Below are 21,854 nucleotides of genomic sequence, written 5' to 3'. Positions count from 1 at the left end.
TTAAGCTGCATCATTTCACACTGAAAGGAAGCACAGTATTTTATTGTTCTGCAGCCTACATTTTTGTAATTTTCAATAAACAAAGTAGTTAGCAAAGAAAATATATTATTAGCTAGATACTAGATTCTCAAGCACAAAAATGTGCCTTATTTTAAAGAAAATTGATGAAGATCATACTGTAAGGCACTTTATTTCTGACAAGAAAAACAACATACACATCTCAAAGAAGAAGCAGATGTCAGACATTAATGATAACCAGTGTGCATTTCCATGGTCCAGTAGTTGGTGGTACTTAATTTCAACAAAATCACGTTCATCCTACAACCTTTTCAGTGTGCCTGTGTAAACTTGACAGTAACTTTAAATCTTGTTGACAACTACTTCCCTTGTCTTTCAGCAGGCAGTCAGTTGCAGTTCAAGTAGTATCACACAGAGAAGTAATTCCCAATTTTCCTCCCATTCTCTAAACTCAAATGTAGTCATTTGAGACAAAGCCAAATGTTGGGTCAGAATGCTAAAGCATCCCAGAGGATATTAAATCAGGTGAACAATTAGAAATTCGATAGAAAACACTGAGTCAGTTTCATTTTTAACACAAGGATCACCTTGATTTCTAAACTGTTCCGGACATTGTTGTTTGATGGTTGGAAAGAAGGAATTGCCTCTCTAATAGGAGAAAAAAATGAGATTATATAATCAGAGGCCAAATGAAGACAAATGGAACAAGTTAGGAAAAGCTTTACTCAAAGAATGGGTGTGACATGCGATTATTAATATTCAGAGAATTGCATTTTGCAAAGTACTCCAAAGGCCAAAAATGCAAATGTGCAGTATAAATGCTTAGTGAAGTAAATAGTGTGTGTGTGTGTGTGTGTGTGTGTGTGTGTGTGTGATTGCAGCAAAATAAATAAAATCCCAGTATATCACTATATTCATGATAAATTTACATACTAATTTTTAATCTGGGTATATAAATCAATGTTCATCTTGGATAACTATGAAAGTAGGTGTTATAGTTTAATGTGTTTGTTAAAAAAGAGACAGCTTTGAGTCCTAGGTTTCCAATTCACTATATACACAGTTTTGGTTAATTCTCATAAATGTTTTAAACTTGAAAATTAAAATGGGCATAAGTACTCCCCAGGCTTTAATTGTGTCAATCACACCTAAAAAATGCAGAAGAGTCCAGACAAAAACTTACCAACTTACCATAGTACTAACAGGTTTTCATGCTATTAGTATATATTGTCATTTCAAATATTTCACATTTGCTCATGCTGTTTTCATGATCTACATTGTGTTTCTTTTCCTCTCATTCTTTAAAAATTCCCCTAAAACAATTTCATTGTGTGGCACTGGGAAATTTTCACCTCTTTTAAGTTACTATAGCACCCCATGGAAGTCTATTATGATTCCATTTACCAGTCCATATGAATATCACTCATTAATGTGTCACTCCTCAGATGAAACTGGAACATCTTAAACTCACACTTATCATGTCTCATTCACATCTTTATCTCTAGAATTCAACACTAAAATCTAGTATTCTTAAGTACTCTCTTAATGTTGATAAATCAAAATTCTAAGAGTGAAAGAAACAAGCAATTGTTGAATTACATTTCTGTTTTTATGTATTTTTCTCTTTCTCTTCAGGAATTAAGTTTTTTAATGATTTGACCTTAATTTTATTGCTAATTTAAGAAAGAGAATTTTTCACATTAACACAAAGTTCAAGTCTATCTATATTCAGGAACATAATGAATTATGCCATAATATTTAATTTTATTTTCTTTGGGATCTTTAGAGAACTCAAACACAGCCATTCAACTTATACAAAGAGAAAACACAAGTTATTATAAACTGTTGTGACAGCAAGTTTGAAATGCATTTGTTATTTTTTAATTTGATATCATAACATAACATAGACACAACTAACATGAACTCTTATAATTATGGCATTTAAAAATGAGGTATTCATCAGCTTTTAAGAAGCTTTTAGCTTGCAATATAAATAAATTATTTAGTTGAAAAATATTAATATCTTACTCACTTGATTCTTACATCTTGTAAAATGACATAACCCTCCACACCCCCCAAAACAATCCCAGATATATCCTATATATTTTTCCCAACCAAGAGATTTTATTGGGGAGATGCCCAAAGGGGAAGAAAAGGAGAGGCAGAGAGCAGAGAGAGGAGAGAAAGAAGAGGAAGATGGCAGAGGTGCTACCTTGAACCAGCTGAATTTTAATGTACGGACCCATTGAATCAAGTTTAGCTATAACAGAGTAAATACCTATATGCTTCTTTAGAGAGGACAGTTTGTTGAAAAACTGGCACATTCCTAATTGCATTGCATGTCCTGGCAAAAGGTTCCACTTCATGTGAGAAATTTTGGCATTATTCACTGGAATGTCTTAAACTAAATCAAGAAATCAGCACTGGCAATTAGGTTACTGGAACATTTTGGTTTTTCTAAATATGACAGTGTGTAAACCACAGACCACAAAACAAATAGATGAAGCAGGTGTGAGACAGACTCCGAGCTGGAAGACTGCCAATTGATCAGCTCCACCAAGGTTCTATTATCTAACCAGAAACACATTTTGTTGATATTTAGACATTTTCCCCCTAGATTAACTTCTGCCAACTGGATACAGATCAGTGAGCATAATGGCCACAACCATTACAGATTCAGGTAATTGATTGGCATTACAATCTAGTCTGTACCTGAGGTTTTCTCTGCTTGCATACATAGATATTGATATAACTATACAACTTCAACTATTTTTCAAGCTCGACACACAGAAAAATCTACAAATATATGCCTGCATTTCATTCACATCAGAACTTATTTATACAAACAACTGAGATGATTATCAGATGTATAAATGTAATCATTAAATTGTTTATCCTGAAGTACTGAGTGCAAAGTGATAACTTGATAGAGTTATGTGTATGAAAAGTCATGGATTATAAGAGGTGATAGATGTGTAAAGGACAATAATTATACAAGAAAACATTCAACTCTATTGACTGTGCTCATTTATAACTCTGAATTGAATGTGATAAAAATAAGTTTTATAGCTTTTTATATCATTATATATTCAACAATTATATTCAAATATTCATAGGCATGCCTCTATTCTAAGTCAGAACAAGGCTTATACTACTATTCATTATACAGGTTACTTGATTCATTCATAATGCTTAAGCATTTTACAATTGTCTCTTTTCCCTTACTTAAAAATGGAGAAACCTTTATGCAAGTTCGTTTTTGAATAAAAACGAATGACAAAGATGGGATGCAGAAATAATTGTTGATCAAGGAATAATAATAAATTAGAAATATTTTCCTTATATATTGGCAAATATTGGGTTGGCCTTCAAATAATCATTTTAAAAACAAAGAAACTACATTGAGTAGAAATGAAATTAAACATAATGCACCTCCTAACAGCATATAGTTCATTGATTTTTAATTGATTTTATTTTTTAAATACATGAGAGTGGAATGCATTACAATTCTTATTACACATATAGAGCACAGTTTTTCATATCTCTGTTTGTATATAAAAAATGTTCACAACAATTCATGTCTTTATACATGTACTTTGGATAATTATGTCCATCATGTTCCAGCATCCTTGCTAACCACCTGCCCCCTCCTTTCCCCTCCCACCCCTCTGCCCTATCTAGAGTTCATTGATTTTTGACAAATGTACAAAATCATGAAAACCTCATCTAAGCTATGCATTTTGAAAATTTCCATTTCATTACTCTATGGGAATGCCTTTTAACAATATCTAGTTTAGGCAACCACTGATCTGATGTCTGACGATAAACTTTAGATTTACTATTATAGTATCTCTTTTCTATATATAAAATCATAGAGAAAGTACTGTTTTTAGGTCAATCTTCTTTCGCATATCATAATGCTTTTCAAACTCATTATTTTTGTATTTATCAGTGATTTTTTTCATTTCTTTTGCTGATAATTATTCCATTTTCTCAATATTTTTTCTTTTTTATTGATTTTATTTTTAAAAAAATACATGATAGTGGAATGTATTACAATTCTTGTTATACATTTAGAGCACAATTTTTCATATCTTTGTATAAAATAGGTTCACACCAATTTATGACTTTAAACATGTACTTGTTTCTTTGCATTACAATTCTTATTACACATATATACCATAATTTTTCATATCTCTGTTTGTATATAAAGTAGGACACATAATTTGTGTCTTCATACATGTACTTTGGATAATGATCTCCATTACATTCCACCTTCCTTGCTAATCCCCTGCCTTCTCCCTTTCCCTCCCTCCCTTCTTCCCTGTCTAGAATTCATCTATTTCTCCCATGTTCCCTGTTCCCTACCCATTATGAGTCAACATCTTTATATCAGAGAAAACATTTGGCATTTGTTTTTTGGGGATTGGCTAATTTCACTTAGCATTATCTTCTCCAATGCCATCCATTTCCTTGTAAATGCCATCATTTAATTCTCTTTTATTGCTGAGTAAAATTCCATTGTGTATATATGCCACATTTTTTAATCCATTCATCCACTGAAGGGCATCTAGGTTGGCTCCACAGTTTAACTATTGTGAATTGTGCTGCTATAAACATCGATGTTGCTGTGTTCCTGTAGTATATTGTTTTTAAGTCCTTTGGGTATAGTCCAAAGAGAGGGATAGCTGGGTCAAATGGTGGTTCCATTCCCATATTTCCAAGGAATTTCCATACTGCTTTCCATATTGGCTGCACCAATTTGTTTAGACATTCACAAATATTGATGAATATTTGTTTATATTTATAAGTGACATTCATCAGAATATTTATTTACAAGTATTTGTTTTGGTATATATTTGCATGTCTCCTCAGTTTTCTTTGGGGAGATTAATGGCTAAGTTATAATAAATATATGTTTTAAGATATTATCAAATGCTTTTCCAAGTGGTTATAACATTTCACACTCTCACTGGTGATAGTCATGATTATTTTGCTTTACATCTTCATTAACTTTTGGTACTGTAAGGCATTTTAGTTTTGGTCATTTTACTGTATGTAACATCATGTCTCACTATAAATTTAGTTTGAAGTTTTCTGATGACTAGAGATATTGAGCATTTATTTGTGTATATTGAATAATCACATATAATTATCTCTGTGTTCAATGTTTTCCCTTTCTGTTGAGGTGTATGTATTATTAATTTTTAGGAAGAATATATATTTTATTTAGCTTTTTAAAAATTTATCTGATATATAATAACTAAAAAAAAGACATATGAATGGAATACAATTTCCTGTTTTAATATATTTATATGATGTATAAAGTTTAAATCACATTAAACATACTGAACACCTCAAGAAATTATCATCTCTTATAGTAAATTCCTCTACCATTTATAAATATACAGTGCTTCCTAGTTAATAACATCTTCCTTCTACCTAAATGTAACTTTAAATATTTGAAAGTATTCTGACCAAACTTTCTCCATACTTCCTCTACACTACTCTCCAGTCTCTAATAACAACAATTATACTCTCAACTCTCAAGAGATTGTTTTTTAGATTACACAATAGTGGTATCATGTAGTACCTGTTTTTCTGTGCCTGACTTATTTAATTTAACCTATTGACCTCCAGTTTCATCCATGTTTTCAGGAATAACTGCATTTCATTCTTCTTAAGTCTAAATAGTATCCCATTGTTTATATGTTTCACTTTTTTTATTCATCAACTGATGATAGTTAGGTTGATTTTAACTCTTGGATATTACTGCAATACACATGTAAATACAGATGTCTCTCCATCATGCTGATTTTATTCCTTTTGGCTAAATAACCAGATGTGGGATACAATTTTTGATAAATTTTGAGGTGGTTTTTGTATCTCATGAGAGACAGGGGTCCAGTTTTATTTTTATTTATGTAAATTCTCATTTAGCTAGCATCATTTATTAAAAAGTTGTCAAAACAAACATGAGAAGAAAAAGAAAATCTGACGAGATTTCTTCAATCCCCCAGCACATGTTCTTCATACCTTTCTCAAAGTTTTTCATTGCTTTTTATTTTATCTATAGTTCAACTTGGAAGAACAGTCATCTTAACAACATTGAGACTTCTAATCCTTGAGGTATAATATATCAAATTTTAAAGGATATTCAATAATCCTTTTAATAATGCTTTATAACATTTAGTATGCACGTGTTAAATTATTTTGTTAAATTTAAAATTTATTCATATGTATATTATATTCTGATGCTATTGCAAATGGAAATCATTAAAATTTTATTCAATTATTTAGTTCAATACTAGAGCCTGAAAATACTGTCAATTTTTTTATCTTGACTTCATTTTTAAAATATGCTAAATTAATTTATTAATTACAGATTTTCATGGAATGTTTATTATTTTACTTAAATAGTTATATTGTCCAAAATTACAAAAAAAGGAAAATAGATCTCATTTTGTTGCAAAGTTTAATTTCTTTTTCTTAACCTTTTGTACTCAAACCTGCATTATATATGGAAGTAATAAGAGCAGATATCACTGTCTTGTTTGTCATTTAAGGAGTAAATGATTCTTTCACTTTCAAGTTATTGTATTAACTGCAGGTTATTTAGAGACACTCTTCAGATTGTCAAGGAAATCTCTTTCATTACATTCTTGAAAGTTCTATCAAGCATGAATGTTAAGTTTTTTTTTTTTTTAATTTTATGTTCATATACTGAGATTAGCATATAATGTGCCTTTTTTCAGTTTATTACTAAGGTGAATTATACTTTTGAGTAGTAAAAGAACCATATAATAAACCCATTCCAATTATAATAATTTATCATTTTTACTAAATATAATTCCTGGATTCAATTGGTTAAATTTTTGCTTAAAATATTTGCATTTATATTCATGAAATATATCAGTGTGAAGTTTCCTTTTCTTATAAATACTTTGTTTAATTTTTTTGGATAATCTTGACCTTATAAAATTAATTAGAAAATGTACACTCTTTTTTCTGCAAGAATTTATATGACACTCATATTATTTATTCTTTAAATATTTGAAAGTATTCTCCAGTGATGCTATTTGTGCTGGATTTTTAAGGATGAGTTTTAATGCACAATTAAATTTATTAATTCTCATAAATCTATTCAGATTTTCTTTTTTCTTTTCATCTCTCTTTTAACTTTCAAGTTTCTTAAACTTGCCCATTTTCTCCAATTTTAGACTACTTGCTCATTATTTTATCCTTTTGAATTCCTAATACTAGCAAATTGGGCACCTTTAATTTTTATGACTGATGAAACTAGAATTTTATAAATTTCAATGATCTTTCATAAAGGTCAGTTTCATTTTTGCTTATTTTATTTTAGTGTATTCTCTATTCTTCACAAATATATAATATATGAAATGAACACACGTTTCCCTGTCACATGGAAATACACATGATCCTAAAAAGATCTTTTGTACCTTTAGGGACATAAATACCTAACAGAAAATTCTGTCAAATTATCCCTAGAGGGAGAAATGTGCACACATAGTTGTAACCTTATCAGAATTTCTGAATAAATTTCCTGTGTAGATTTGTGAAACTCTGTTCTTCATCAATCCTCCCATTTAATAGAATTCTTTGATCAGATATACATATATGATTGTTTTTTTGAAAGCTGTATCACCAGGGCACTACAGAGAAATAGAACCATACAATATATTAATATGGATGGACACAGACATTTATTATTAAGAACTGCCTCACATAATTACAGAAGCTGCCAATTTTAAATTTTCATAATCAGTGTCCCAGAATACAAAGGCCAGAAGCTCCCATAAAACCAGGTAGAATGTATGTCCTAGAGGCTGTCAAACAACAGGAATTTTCATATTTGGAAGATAAACCTTTTGTTGTACTTTGACCATGAACTGATTGGATGAGGCTTAAATTCATTAGGAACTCAAAAGAAATCTACTTTACTCAATCTACTAATTTAAAAGTAAATATCATTGCAAAATAATCCTCACAACACACCCAGAAAAATTTTTCATTCAAATATCTGAGTACTTCATTGCCCAATAAAGTCAACACATAAAATTTACATCACAGAGCCAAAGTGGGTAAAAGAAAAGAAAATCTAGTTCTTAATTAGACATTCTATTTTAATCAACAAGTTGAAGATATTTATCTTTGTATTCTCTACAACTTGTACTCAACCAGGTAAATCCATCTGTGCGCATTTGGTGATTAAGTCTTAACAAAATCTGAAGGAGTGGTGCTCTAGTAATGAGGAGGGTGGAGAAACCTGTAATTTGGAGGCAGATTCAACCAAGATTCAATTGTATCCCAAATATGATTTCTTTGACATAGTGCACACTGTGTAACTTCTCCCACGTGTGCATAAACTTCTTTAATAATAGCTAACAAAAATTTTGGAAGACTTTGATGTGCATGGTACAACCACCTTTTACCATGTTGCACAAAATTGTGGCAGAGTGTAGGCCACTTGATGATCACAGTGGTGTCTACATCAATTCATGTCCCTCAACATTCTCAAAGCACAACAGCAGCAGTCTTAAGAGACTCACATTATTCAATTCCTCTGCTTCGTACAATGACTTTCAGTCTAAGAAAATCACATACCTTGCCTACATTCTAAAATCTAATGTTATCTGATCCTGTCCACTAAAGACTTTTGAAGTAGTTGACATTTCTTCTGATCACATTCTTTCTCCTTATCTGTCTGACTGCCTTTTTCTTTTCATTCAGGTCTCACCTCAGAAACCATCTTCTCACTATTTTCCTTCATCGTGATTCTATAGAAGCAGGTATCACTGCCCAGTGTTTTCCTTAATTTCTCAGTCTAGTTCTCCAGTACATTCCCTCTTCATTAAAACAGTGCCTTGCATAAGGAGTCACAATACATATTTTTGAATGAAAGAATAAATGATTTCAGATCACCTCAAACTCTACCTTTCTTCCATGCTTTCCTTCCCCCAGTCTGTTAAAATTCACAGGTATAAGATCCCAAAGTTCTGTTGATTCATGATACTAAAGAAAACTAAGCTTTTTATTTTTTAAAGTTAAAAATCTCCAAGCTTTAAGAATAAGTTGTAGAGCTATTGAATCGCTTTAATCTTAAGAGAAAGCAACTGCATTTGCCAGCATTATACTTTCAAATTATTGGTTTAACTACCTGTGGCCATTTTGTTGAATTACAATGTTTTCTTTTCTATAGATTATTTTTTCTCTTTGTTCAGATGAATGGTTGAACCCATATGTGTCTCTTAATTTAGAACTCCAAGCTTTGGCCACTGTAATCAATCAACTGCCATGCACAGTTCCCTAAATATTTCTTTTTCTTGTCTCAGTAGGTATTTAAATTTCCCATTAGAAATCACTAGGGTAAAATGTTAACAAGTACCTTAGCAATTTCAGTCGGTTACATGAATAATATTTTAATATTTTAAAATATATGATAGAAATAGGATATTTAACCAAAAAAAGTAACTTTTTATGGTTTAAAAGTTGGAACTTTGATGTTGGAAATGGAAAGTATATTTTAAGCCAGGATTCCTATTTTTCTTGCCTCCAGGAGAAAAGAGCTCAGTCCTATTTTAAATTAATTCTGTGATACAATTTCCCATTAGTATTTTTAACTTTGACTTTTTCTTAGATTTCCTCTAAGCTCTGGTGGTTATGTTTTCTTAATTACAAAGGGAAATAAAAATATATATTTATGGAAAGTATTTGAGGTCATTATCTGAGAGCACCTTTTTACATGAGTCATGAATACTATATTTGATTACCAAGTAGTAGAACAGTAACATCAATTCCTTTTCTGTGTTTAATTCAGAACTTTGCCGCCTCTGAACATCTATTCTGCCTGTCCACAAATGTGTGTATAGGAAATCTCTCTAGAGTCCCCAGAAAGACTGCTCTGAATATCATCTGGCAAAGTAAAATTTACTTATTTTAAAAGAGAGAGAGAGAGTAAATGTTTTATATCACTTATTTTGTGCCATTCAACCATACAGTCCACTTAAAATTTACTTTTTTTCCCTAAATTTCTCTGGGACATTGGATACAGAAGATTCAAGGGTCAGAGATACTAATCATGTAACATCATGTTGGTGAGAGCAACAGCAATCCTTACCCTTTCCCTTATACATTAGAAATTCCTCATCAATATAGTATTTCTTAAAGTATCATCTGCAGAAGATGACCTAGTTGAGATATTAATTTAAATTATATTTTTAATGCTGAGATACTCCTGGCTAACTTGTTTTGCATTTTGTAATGGTGAAAATTTCAAAGCGTTGAATAAGTAAATGTTCACTGTAAATCTTTAAGAGGAAACTATAGCATTCAGAACTCAGCAAAATAGTTTATTAATACAGCATATATAATTTACTATGTAGAAACTTTATTCAAATATTTTGTAAGACTGGAGATTCATGAAACTTGCCCTGGGGAACTCTACTTTTCTGATTATCTAACTATAGGTTAGATGATCTGTGCACATGATCTGCTTTGTAAAAGAAAATGACTGATAATTTTGCCAACTATTTAACCCCTACATTTTCCACTGGACCTCATTCTATCTAGACTGTTATATCTGCATTCTCATTACCAATTACCTAATCACAAAACAATTTTCACATATTTTTGTTATGCTAAAATGTGTTACCCTATTAACCAGCATATGCTAAATTAGGCTGTAGTAACAGATACTGCAACAAATATTGCAGTAACAATGATCAGAATCTTAGTGATTTAACCAAATACAATTTATTTTCTCATTTATAACAAAGTTCTATTTGAATCAGGTGCTCTTGTTTGGCAGCTGCTATCCAAGATTTTCTTATCTAGAATGATCTGTAATTTTATTCTGTAGCCTGTAGTAAACATATGTTATTCTATGTAAAATTACAACATTTGAATTTGCTGCTCAAATGAGAATCCCCCTTTTTTTAAATGTTGTTGGGAAAGAGTTGTTTTCCACTCTAAATTATAAAAATAGTAAATACTCATTTTTCTAGGCTACCTTGGCACATTTACCCAGGACCCACTAATACTCATCTGACTCACCCTTACATGATCATGGAATCAAAGAATCAAAAATATAAGTAGCTTGTCTGATAAAACTGAGAGTTAAGTCAAGATGGAGTCCAAAGGCAGTGAAGGCAAGTGTCCATGCTAGCTGCAATATTCAGGCTTACCTACTAACAGTGTCAAAGGGGTTCACAGGAGTAGTTAGTACTTGCAAGGCCACTATACATTACCACATGGAACAGTTCTGGGTGTTAATCTCTCCATCCTTGTTTTTATGATTCCTTTAAAGTCCTTCACCATTCAGTAAACTGTAAAGTCCCATCAGCTGTCTAATGCCCCCCCCCTTTTTTTAGGTACCAAGGATTGAACTCATAGGCACTCGACCACTAAACCACATCCCCAACCCTACTTTGAATTTTATTTAGAGAAAGGGTCTCTCTGAGTTGCTCAGTGCCTTGCCATGGCGGAGATTGCCTTTAAACCCTCAATCCTCCTACCTCAGCCTCCAGAGCCACTGGGATTATAGGCATGTGCCACTGCACCCAGCTCCAATGTCCTTTTAATGAACTTCTTGTCTACCATAATCAATCAGAGATACTTTTGTTTTGCTTATAAATGAACTCTGATACATGCTTGTAACATGCATGAGAAAAACAATTTTTAAATATTTCTCTTTTCAAATGTGAATAGGTGAGCATCAGAAAATCATATTGTTTGGAGTTTAAATTGTGTTATAATGGGACTAATGAGTTATTATGATGGCATTATATGAACCACTTCTGAAAATAAAGAATTATGTATGCAAAGTTCTCCGACTTTGGAACCAAGCACAGAAGTTTAAGTTATTGTTACCAGGAAGGGCTACATCACATATCTTCAGCATCTGTTCTACTATAAATGGTCTTCTATTTAAGAGCACAGATCTCATAAATTCATAATTTAATAGATGTCATGAAGGTTAAGAATGGCATTAAAAGTCCTGACCTATATCAGTAAATTAACCAAACCTGAGACCATTCCAGAATAAAATATTGTTTTCTTTTCCGATGTGCAAGTAAATACATTATTGATCATATATTCAATGAATTAAAAGGAAAAAAAATATTAATAAAATAGTTTCTAAGACTTTGAAAGAATGAGGCAGAGTTCCAGCTATGGATTTGTCTCAATAAAAATATGGAAAGCAAGACCCAAACTGTTTGGTCAGTATAAGATTGAAAATATGTTTAAAGTAGAATCCTTTTTTATGTGTAAAAGATAGCAAACATAGGTTGCTAACCAGATTTACAACAAATGTAGGAAGAAGCAATAAGAAAAGATGTTAATAGAAAATAGTGCAAAAGCTTCAAAAAGAATGGTTTAAAATTTAGATTAAAGAAAATCTTTGAAGAAGGCTGCATCCTTCTACCTTCACTTGAATGAGCTTAATCAAGCTGAGCATGTCCCAGACAATTATCTACAGAAGTTGTAAGAAAAAAAGAGTTGTGATAGTATCATGAATTTTCTTATTTTAAAAAATTTCAAAAATTTCCAGTCAATATGCCACTTTATGTTTTAAATCTGAATATCAATATATATCACAATGGTTAGCATTAAACTATGACCACATTAGTTTTAAAATTTTGGGTTGAAATGCATACAGAGTATTGCCTCAGTTATTTTAATTGGAAGGGAAATAAATCAAGTACTTTATTAATTTGTTTACTTTCTGCAATACTGAGGATTGAATGCAGAGCCTCGAGCACACTAGGCAAGCACTCTATCACTGAAATACTTCCCTAGCCCATAAATTAGGTATTTTATAATGAGGAAAATTATAATAAGTTTAAAAAATGTCTGAAGCTGACCACTTTCATGCCTTTCACACATAATATGATGGTCTTTATTCCCCCTGTAAATGAAGGACAGGTTGCCTAAATTCTCCCTGGTGACATAACCTGAAGGAAATGACAGTCATTTTTTTTTACCCCCCCCCAACTAACACGAAATTAATTTGAATTGTTCTCAAAGGACTAAAATCTCATTGTTAATTGTAGCTCCTTTACTTTTAGACATTTTTCCACTTAATTACCTAGAGAAAAAATAAATTTAACTACAGCTAGTGTGGCAAGTCTGAATCATATTATCTGTTTCTATTATGATATTTGTTTTTAATATGAAAATTAAAGGCTTTCTTTAATTCTTGAATTTTTAATTCAAGCTAATGTTCGCTTATAGATAAATGTCCTGCAATTGCTGGAGGTTAGTTTCATTTATTTTATTTTTTAAATTATTTTTTTAAAGAGAGAGAGAGAGAGAGAGAAAGAGAGAGAGAATTTTTTAATTTTTATTTTTTAGTTTTTAGTTTTCAGTGGACACAACATGTTGATTTTATTTTTATGTGGTGCTGAGGATCGAACCCAGCGCCCCGTGCATGCCAGGCGAGCGCGCTACCGCTTCAGCCACATCCCCAGCACTAGGTTAGTTTCATTTAAAAAAATAAAACAAATAATTAGTCACTCTCTGATGATATTAAGAGTATATTATAAAATATGGACTCCTATGAGATGATGATTTTTTCTGGTGTAGAATACAATATTTATTTTATTGAAGAATAATTTTTCAAAAGTCATTTGATTGACTTTTTGTTCTATTTACATATATTTGACTAAGTTATATTAAAAAGCAAGTTTCCCACATGATTTTTTAGATTTAGAGACAGAATTACTTGGTTTGACTTTTTAATTCTCTCATTATGCTGTTTAATCTGAATATATCATGTAGCCAAACATTACATACTTTTATTTTTTATAGCTGTATTTACTCACCTTACAATATTATTTTGCAGGATAAATGAGAAAATGTATGAAGATATGAAATTGATTAATGACTATCAACATCTAAACATATTTGTAGGGTGCAAAACACGTTCTCTTATAAAAATTTAGACTTGCATGAAATTTAGACTTAAGCAACACATATAAAAAATTTAACATAATAAAATGGAGAATGAAACATTATCTCAATTAATTAATAATACAAATTTTTCAATTATATTTCAACAATATTGTTGTGTAACAGAAAAATAATATTGATGCTTATTCATCTGGCTAGAATATGGGTGAAAATAAATTGCAGAATATTATGTGTCTATCATTATCATATAAGTTCCCCCAAATCTACAATCTATTTTGGATAAAAATCTTTTTAATAAATGGTGCTAGGAAAACTGGATATTCATATGTAGAAGAATGAATTACATCCGTAATGCTAAACCTGCACCAAATCAAACTGGTTCAAAGTCCTAGGAATTAGACCAGCAACCTTTCAATTGCTGGAAGAAAACAGGGGCAGCACTTTTTCACATTGTCTCGGACACCAGTTTCCTTTATATGAACCCTAATGCTCAAGAAATAAAATCAAGCCAGGTGCACTGACACACACCTGTAATCCCAGCTGCTGGGGAGGCTGAGGCAGGAGAATTAGGAGTTCAAAGGCAGCCTCAGCAAAAGTGAGGTGCTAAGCAACTCAGTGAGACCCTGTCTCTAAATAAAATACAAAATAGGGCTGGGATGTAGCTCAGTGGTTGAGTGCCCCTGAGTTCAATCCCTGGTAACCCCCTTACACACCAAAAAAATCAAAAAAATAAATAAATAATAAAACCAAGAATCAATATGGGATGCATAAAATTAAAAGGCCTTAAATATACAAAAATGAATATGTTCAGCATCTCTAGCTATCAAGGAAATGCATTTCATTTCAACCCAGTCAGAATGGCAATTATCAAGAATACAAATAATAATATATGCTGATGAGGACATAGGGAAAAAGGTACATTCTGGAAAGCAGTATGTAGGTTTCTCAAAAACCTAGGTATGGAAACGCCATATAACCCAACTATCCCACTCTTTGGTATTTATCCAAAAGAACTATAATTACCATACTATAGTGATACAGGCACATCAATGTTTGTAGCAGTACGATTTACAATAGCCAAGTTATGGGACCAGCCCAAATGCCCGTCAATATTAAGAATGGATTAAGAAACTGTGATATTATATATGCAATGGAGTTTTATTCTGCTGTAAAGAGTGAAATTATGGCATTTTCTGGGATATGGACAGAAAAAGAGAACATCATGCTAAGTGAAATACAAGAGACTCCAGAAAATCAAGGATCAAATGTTTTTTTTTTGTTGTTGTTGTTTTTTTTTGTTTTTTTTTTTTTTTCTCATATGTGGAAGCTAGACAGACTAAGGGATAAAAATTGGGGATCAGCTATCAGAAATATATACGAAATATTAGTGTAATAGAAAGAAGAGATCATAGGGAAGAAGGAGGAAAAGGAAAGGGAAGGAAATGCAAAATGATTAAACAAAATCACATTATGAGCACACATAAATATATCACAGGGAATTCCATGTATATGTAGAAAGCAGCAATCAAAAATAAATACATACTGGGGATATAGTTCAGCTGATAGAGTGCTAGTCTCTCATACAAGAGACTCTGGTTTCAATCTCCAGCACCACAAAATAAGTAAATAAACAAAGAAGTGAAAGGAAGATCAGTAAAGGAAGGCAAATAGGGAGAAAGAGGAGAGGAAGTAAAGGTGGCAGAAATGGTGACTAAAATGGAGCATATCAAATTCCTTGCATGTATGATTTTCTTAAAATGAACCAACTATTATGTACAACTATAATGCTCTAAGAAAAAAATATTTGCTTCATAATTTTACATAAGAACACATGTTAAATTATTTACCCCAAGATATAAACAGTACTAATTTTTGCTTTTAATATAGATAATATTTTTTCTTATTAAGTACATACTTGTATATTCTTCTCATAAGATGATATTACATCTATACATTTAAAAGATTTTTGTTAATTAATAATATAATTCTACAATAATCACTGTAAGTGTAAAAAGTATGTCCACAAAGATTCATTGTTTTAACGAGATATAATTTAGTCATGATTACCCACAAAAAAGCTACCACTTATAGAGGTACGAAGTATATAAGTGTTCAAAACACAAGTCACTTCATTTGCATTCTGACTCAGCTGAGATGAAATATTGATTCAAGTAACATGAAAATAATCTTTTTTGGTCTCTGTCTCTCTCACCCATGTACAAGCATGCAGATACACACACAAATGTGTGCATACATACACACGATAAACGGAACATCTAGCCAAGAGTATAATGCACAATTGTTCTTTTGGTATGGTGATTAAAATTATAATGCACAACAAATAAACATGAATGATGTTTTTGCTTTTTAATATTTTCATTCAATTTAAATAGTCTTGGAATACCACAATCAACTGCTAAAATTAAAATTTTATAAACTCGGTAAACCATAAGGAACCTGTGCTCAAAAACAAGATAGATCTAGCATTTCTAGGGCAAAACACATTAAGAAATTGCAAATAAAATGTCACAACAAAAAGCAAAGAAATGTAGTCATTTTGTTTTAACTAGAAACTGAAAATCACTGAATAAGAACTCTCTGATGCTAAATATTGTCCTTTGCAATTATAAACTCATCTGATTTGCCATCTGCAGGAATAAAGCTAGGCTATTGCAAAAGATTATATAAATATGAATTACTCTAACTGCATATGTGGGCCAGCAGATGTCACTCTTGTTAAAACACTGCCAGTAATCATTTATGAAGGATAATTGTCTGTTATGGTTATGGGCAGAATTTCAACATCTGAAGGATTTAGCCTTGACCCTCTTTTCACCTTACCACCTACTTTACACTAATGATAACAGGATCAGTAAATTAAAAGCATCAGCTGCATCGACATCAGATTCCAAAGCTGTTGGTCTAACTATAATTTATGGTCAATGGTTATATAAGCAGCATTGCCAGATCTGTGTAATTATTAAAGATGTAACCAGACACAGAGAATAAATATTGCTGCAGCTAAACCAAGCCCTAACATTACTATAATGAGGCTGATGATTCACAGCATTTCTTCCTCTTAGAAGATATCTAAAGTAGCTAGAAAATTACACTTCAATTTCTGAAATTACAGATTTTTTTTCTTTTATAAAACTAGACTTTGGTCATTTCAGAATGGATGAAATGATCATCACCCGTAACTGGTCAAAGTGTTCCCAATCCAAGAATGCAACCTTTTGAAAAATGCAAGGTATGAGATGTTTTTAAGATGTAAATTATTTAAAAATATATATATCCAGTAATAAGGCTTATTATCTGGACTGTACATGTGCTTAATGTATATATATATACTTAATGTATATATATATACTTATATATTTAATGTTTCCAAAAATAAAATAAATGATTTGTGGTGAGCCTACATATGTACTCGCATGTGAGTGTAACCTACTTTATATGAATATATATATATATTATATATATAATATATATATATATTATATATATTATATATAATATATTATATTATATATATATTATATATATTATATATTATATATATAAAATATATATAATATATAATATATATACATATTAGATTTTGTATTTCTTTGCCTATATTAATTGCCACATAGGAACTAAAATTCTATCAGGACTCTTCTTTACATAAAGTCATTATTGTTATTAAATGATTTATTATATTAATGGGATTGTGCACAGCTTCTTTGGCCACAACTATGAGTAAGACTAAAATTACTTGAAAAAATCCTGTACTCAAATAACAGTTCTACAGTTTTATGGGCATCTATAAATTGCTTCAGGTTTTTTATCTGAAAATCAGATAATATCAATACCTTAGATTTTTTGTATTAGTTAGATACAATAATATAAAAAAATAGAATGTCTGAAGTACTTGGTTGCTTCTTGTCGGGTTTCAAGGGGCTTAGCTCTCATAATGAGTAACTTTAAGTTCTCAGTGTGACCAATGACATGAATGAATGTGTCATTGTCTGGTCATTCAAAACAAATACTAAATAAATTTAGATTACTCAATTGGAAGATGTCCTCATTCTATTTCTCCAACTCCTGTAAAATCATTTTCTAGTTTACATGCTTTAAAATTTTAAGAAAAAGGAATTCAGACGATGAATATTTCCACAGCACTGCCTCACAAGATAGCTTTGTTGTTTTTGACAAAAAGTCTATTTGATATCTATCTCAGGTAAGTGACTTAAAATATGCTTTTCAATTGCTACATCATTTTGGCTCTAGCCATGAACTCAGTAGATCTAAAAATATATATCCACTGTAGAATATATGGGTTGTCATTTTATAACAGCAATAATTTTATAGCAATGGATTTCCATTTTTTTCAATATTTCTGTATATTAATATTGTAATAATTTTAATATTACCTACCTTATAATTTCATTTTTGAGAGTTTACTAAGGTATTCCTTGTAAAAAAAAATCCCAGTGCCTCACATAGAATAAGCATAACATAAATTAATATTTTTCCCAGACCTCTCATTTAAAGTGCTTGCTCATAAAGATGAAACACATTTCATTACCTTATATCTTAGCATATTGTTACTAAATCAGGCTATCATTTCTCAGATTCCTCATATTCTATTAACTTTATATTTTATTATTGTTTTAAAAGATGCATCATAACATTAACTCAGTCTGACTTGCCATAAAACAAATTTCTTACATAATTTATAATTACTTTAATCATAATGAACAGAAAACACGACGACTTTAAGGATACTAATTTTGACTCATTTAACTGAAATTTAAAGTACTAGATCTTAATAATTCATATTTAGAATGACTGAGAAGTACAAATGAGGTTACCAAGACCTAGTCCCCTTTTCCTTTCTCATTCCACACGATCCAGTTATATGAGAGATTTCTTCCTTTACATCCGTAAGGCAAAATCTACTTTAAATGTGACTAAATTGAAAAATTAGTGTGTGTGCATGAGTCTCTGTGTGTGTGTTTATGTGTATGTGTGTGTGTGTGTGTGTGTGAGAGAGAGAGAGAGAGAGAGAGAGAGAGAGAGAGAGAGAGAGAGAGAGAATTATCTACTTTTTTTGTGTACTTTAAGGTACTTTTTAGATTTCTGTAGATATCCTGATTACTGATCTATTGTGAGAAACTAATCTTTTCCATTTTCTGTAACTTATTAAGGACTTATCTTATCTAAACATTTTTTGTTTTGTAATTTAATGTATTATTGATCTATCTTCATAAATTTTGATGTATTTAAGTCTGCTCTCCCAATTTGAAAACTCATCTACTTCATTTGTTAAAAAGAAAAATTTATTTCATTGCCTTCATTTTCTATTATTCTTATGTTAATCCCTCTGAAGTGGTTCCCTAATTCTATCTTTTTTAAAATTCTCTTATTTTTTCCTATTTTATATTTTATTGGCTCTACTATTGTAGTGATATAGTCATCAATTGTATTTTCTCATCCTTCCAGGAATGGAAAGCACCAATGCTTCAAATGGGGTGCTGTGTTTAGCAGTAAGAAGAGATTGGGTAAATAAATTGTGCCTGTGGGGTGGGGGAGCATTGAGCTATGGATCAGGAATGTGCCTAATTTGGGAAAGCATCCAATATTACAGAACATTATCTGTATTTAGTAATGTAAATAGGCTTCAATAAACTATTTCACCAATCCACCACAGGAGCTAGCTACTTAATTATTTATAATAAACTATATAATAAACCAATAATTTTATTGGGCTAAGCCATAAACTACATTTCATTTTATGTGATTTTAGTTCTTTGACAAAATCGACATATTGCCTTCTACCAGGATACTATCAATGGCTGAAAATGCAGAGCAAGCAAATCCATATCCAGCGAAAGTGTATCTTTCAATGATAACAAACCATGGATGTCTCCAGGATAAAATGGATCTATTGTAATCAACCTGCTATCAGGTAAATGTCTAATCTTCCCAGAAGAGAAAGTCATATTTTAAATTAATATTGATCTATGCTATTGACAGCTTTGACATCAGCAATAATGGCAGCCAGGTCAATCACAGTGAAGTGAAGTTCATGCAGTTGAGCTCAGGTGTAGTCCTTATCACTTTCTACTACTTTTGGCCACGAAGTATGCACCATTCCTTCTCTCCTTACTTTGGGCCATATATCTAGCAAAAGCAGAGTCACTTCTGTGGCTAAACTGCTCATGAGACAGCCCTTTTCTTTATAGATTCAGCTTTCTCCAACCAGCAACTTGTTATATCCATAGCTCCAACTGAGTGACTTAAAATCTATACAAGCATTCAAAAATTAGAAAGTGAAGCTTAAAGTTTAAAAAGGTGATACATTTTATGATAGACTAAATTCTTATAAAAGTAAAAATACTATAAGAATCTTGCTTTGAGAAGTACACAGCATTGTCATAGAAATTTTAAAAGACTCAGTTAAATATACTAAATAAATATACACTTTCCTATATGTTGGTTCTTAAATGTACTGCAAAGATGTTGAAAGTTTTGTCCCCAGCCTGTGACACTATTGAGAAGTGGAGGAAATTATTTAGGAGGTTGATTAGGCTCTAGAAGAAGGCGGTTAGATCATTGGGAGTGGGTCCTTTGGACTCCTGTTATTTATGATGTATTTAATTTTATGTTCATATAATGCTGTATTGTTTACTCAAATTTTTGCAGTAATATATTTGAAATTACATGCCTTATGGGTTACGCTCTATAATTTCAAGACATAGTGCTACTCTAGAAAAATAAAGATCCAGTATAAGACCACATGTAAAAATTTAATTGAGTTTTAAAAATAACAATGTACAAAAATTCATGGAGAAAGACAAATGGTATTTTAGCAACTGAAGATTTTATGTATAGTAATATTTGTTTCAAAAACAGTAAAAATATTAACTTGAAATGTACCATAAGTGAAAACTATGAAAACTCTAGAAGAAAACAAAAGTGGAATCCTTAGCTAAATTAAAGTAAGCGGAATATTTTTATATAGAACTTAAAACTACCAACCATACAAAAATATTTTTATTACTCTATATCAAGATTAAAACCCTGCTTTTTACTATTTGGAAAATGACATAAGATAGACATCTGCAGAATATATGAAAAATCTTGAAACTCATTAGAATAAAAATAATCTCACAAATAAACAACATATTGGAAGTCATAAAAGAAAATAAATAACCAATAAACCTCACAAAAAAGCTCAACTTCTTTAGTCAATTACATAGAATTAAAATTGAGATTGAAACATTGTATTCTAAGAGAATGCTATATTAGCTCATTAGTTCAAGTACCTTTTTGGATGTTTCAGATATTCTATAAATGTGATCATCTTATCTGTGAAGAAAATTTTACCTTTTATTTCCAATTTGTTAGCCTTTTATTTCTTTTTCAGTCATGTTACGTTGCTTAGATATCTACTACACTGCTGAATGGGAATATGCATGGACTTTGGGAAAAATAATTTTTCATTCAGCCTTCCATTTAATGTAATGTCTCCTGGTTTTCCATAGATAATGTTTTATGAGTTAAGAAAATATTTGTTTTTCATAATTTTGTTATTGTTTAACTTTGAATAATTATTGAATTATATCAAATGGTGAGAAAGGGTATTTTGTTTTTATTCTCTTAATGTTAATTTACTGGCTTCTTAATTTGAAATAAATGTTGTATTACTGTAATGATGATGTGATGATGATGATTTTCATTCTTTTTCATTTTGTAAATATATTCCATTTGCATTTTTAATTTTTTCACGTAAGTAATATTCTTGAACATTTCTATTGCAGGTTTGCTGGAAATACATTTTCTCAGCTTTTGTCTTTGAAAAATATAACTTAATGCTTTATATTGAAAGATATTTTCACTTAGTATAGAATTCT

At 30.8% G+C, this 21,854-nt stretch overlaps 1 long non-coding RNA gene across 12 annotated transcripts in view; it reads left to right on the top strand.

The window, feature by feature from the left end:
• LOC131423250 (uncharacterized) overlaps positions 1 to 19,906 on the top strand; it is a 32,793-nt gene extending 12,887 nt beyond the window's left edge. For 5 of the 12 annotated variants that reach the window (XR_009224544.1, XR_009224546.1, XR_009224538.1 and 2 more), the window contains 3 exons: positions 17,111 to 17,203; positions 19,441 to 19,499; positions 19,780 to 19,906. This is a non-coding gene — a long non-coding RNA (uncharacterized LOC131423250). Of the gene's footprint in view, positions 1 to 6,094; positions 6,148 to 8,772; positions 8,832 to 17,110; positions 17,204 to 19,440; positions 19,500 to 19,779 lie in introns of all 12 variants that reach the window. The other 7 variants (XR_009224549.1, XR_009224542.1, XR_009224541.1 and 4 more) reach the window with 3 other exon arrangements.
• Positions 19,907 to 21,854: the final 1,948 nt, after the last annotated feature.

The sequence above is a fragment of the Marmota monax genome, unplaced genomic scaffold (genome assembly GCF_021218885.2).
Source record: "Marmota monax isolate L192 unplaced genomic scaffold, Marmota_monax_Labrador192_F-V1.1 WCK01_AAM20220418_F8-fsc00411, whole genome shotgun sequence".
Lineage (NCBI taxonomy): Eukaryota > Metazoa > Chordata > Mammalia > Rodentia > Sciuridae > Marmota > Marmota monax.
This window is presented reverse-complemented; position numbering and strand designations above follow the sequence as displayed.